This window comes from Zea mays, chromosome 4 (genome assembly GCF_902167145.1).
Source record: "Zea mays cultivar B73 chromosome 4, Zm-B73-REFERENCE-NAM-5.0, whole genome shotgun sequence".
Taxonomy (NCBI): domain Eukaryota; kingdom Viridiplantae; phylum Streptophyta; class Magnoliopsida; order Poales; family Poaceae; genus Zea; species Zea mays.
The window spans coordinates 161632818-161634951 of NC_050099.1; the positions used below are offsets into that span (position 1 = coordinate 161632818).

At 45.1% G+C, this 2134-nt stretch overlaps 1 long non-coding RNA gene across 2 annotated transcripts; it reads left to right on the top strand.

The window, feature by feature from the left end:
* Positions 1–312: 312 nt before the first annotated feature.
* Positions 313–1633, top strand: LOC103653917 (uncharacterized). Of its 2 annotated transcripts, XR_565803.3 has the most exons (4): positions 313–616; positions 1125–1232; positions 1309–1386; positions 1466–1633. It is a non-coding gene; the product is annotated as an uncharacterized lncRNA (long non-coding RNA). The 2 variants fall into 2 exon arrangements; XR_002268812.2 differs by having other exon boundaries at positions 1125–1386.
* Positions 1634–2134: the final 501 nt, after the last annotated feature.

The following is a 2134-nucleotide window of genomic DNA, read 5'->3' on the forward strand; positions in this document are numbered from 1 at the left end:
GTAGGAATTTAGCTTTCAGATGCTGACCAACTCGTGTGGTCAAACGAGCCGCCAACTTCCTACGGCCTACTCTAGGAAGTTAGCCGCTCCTGCTAACTTCCTACGGCCTCCTCTAGAAAGTTAGCTTTTGACCAGTCAAATGAGCCGCTAACTTCCTATGGCCTCCTCTAGGAAGTTAAGTAACTTCCTAGAGTACATGTACAGACTCTAGAAAGTTAAATAACTTCTTACAACTTTACTCTAGAAAGTAATATTTTTTATATTAACCCGTGAATCTACTCTTATCTTTCCATCATTCCATCATTCCTTGCGCAAGAATAAGGGAGAGAGATCCAGGAAGAGCTCCCCTCCACTGGCTTCCCCGCCCTCCTCCCAGTAATCACGCCTCCTCCCAAGCGTCCCAACCGTGGTCGGGTCACTGGGTTCGGCGCTGGTCCTGGTCTTGGTCCAGACCCTCCCATGGCGTCGACGGAGCAGGAGGTGGCGGTCGACGCGGCCGCCGTCGTGGAGGAAGTGACGCGACAGCAGGGCAAAGGGTGCGGCGTCGCAGGAGGAGGGGATACTGTTGTGTCCTCGAGGAACATCGACATTGCCTGGAGCAAGGCGGATGAAGCTGGTGAGTCGTGGTGTATTTCTCTTGTGCGGTGGAAAAAATTGCATGTTTTTTTGCGAATGAAATTTGCATCTTTTAATGGGAAGTACATATTCAATTTGAGTTAAGGCTATTGCATACATGGTAGGATGTAATTTACTTTTTTTGTGTGTGATTCAGATTCAGTCACGATCTTTTAGTCGGTGCATGACTGCATGCTTTTAGTTTTGTTCCGGATATTAGCTTAGATTATGCTCAGAGTGCATTCGTAATAGTCTTGGATCATTGCAACCGTTTACTCTATTAAATTATTGTTTTTATATTTTCTCTCTCTTGAAAATAATATTAAACGGAATGTGTTGTGCTAGTCTGCTAGAATACATTTTTATTCTCTTGGAGAGCTTGAATTTTGGTGTAGTCTCATTTATGCTAGATTGAATTACGAATCCGTTAGAATTTCATCTCACATTTAGCTGACTTAGCTTCATACTTTATAGTCTAGTACTCTAATTAATCAGACTTGTTCCAATAGAAGTGACAAGTTGGAGAGGGCGATGATGAGTCACTCAGCTGAATTACTCCGGGATGGCATATCATGGAGCAAATAGGTCTTGATTTTTCTCTAGAACCCACTGAAACAGTAAGAATCAATTACCTAGTTCTTCTTTCACATTACGTAACTCTCTTTTTAATTTGGGTGATACTCGTCTTCTTAGCTATAGACTGCTCCAGACTACATTAGGATGCTTGTTCAAACAACTCTCTCAGATAAGAAACCCGAAGAAATTCCATCAGTGAGTCTACTGTGTAGCTAGCTGTTTATGCAATGCGGTTGAGAGAATAAACATTCATATTGAGTTTGTTAATTTTCAGGTTGTGGAATCACTCTTGAGCAAAGTAATTGATGAATTTGAGTGCCGTATTACTAGCCAGAGTGAATTGGTATATTCACTTCTTTCACCAGCCTCACAATTCCTGCTGCGCATTTTTAGTTTTGACTAACCAACCATACCACAGTTGGACTAATAAAGACTATGGAACAAGTGAAAGACATTATGCACTACCGAACACAGCTCCTTTGCCGTGTGTCTCAGACACTCGGCAAAGGCTATTTTACACTCGTCAAAGGCTTTGCCAAGTGTAACACTCGGCAAAGAACGCTCGGCGAACTGTACATCGGCAGCGGTCTCTTTGCCGAGTACTTTCTGTTGGGCACTCGACAAAGAATTTGCTGAGTGCCATTTGACACTCGGCAAAGAAAAGTCACCGTCACGGCGCCAAGTGACGGTGATGGATCCTTTGCCGAGTGTCTTCTTTGGCACTCGGCAAAGAGGCCAATTTTGCTGATTGCCTGCTATCATGGCCCTCGGCAAAGACTGGTCCAGTGGGCCTCACCGCCAGTCCCTGTGCCGAGAGCTCTCGTAGGCACTCGGTAAATGAGGACTCTTTGCCGAGTGTCTAGTGGACCGGCACTCGGCAAAGAGTCCTCCAGTGGGCCTCTTTGCCAGTCCCTTTGCCGAGTGTCTTAGCAACAGCACTCGG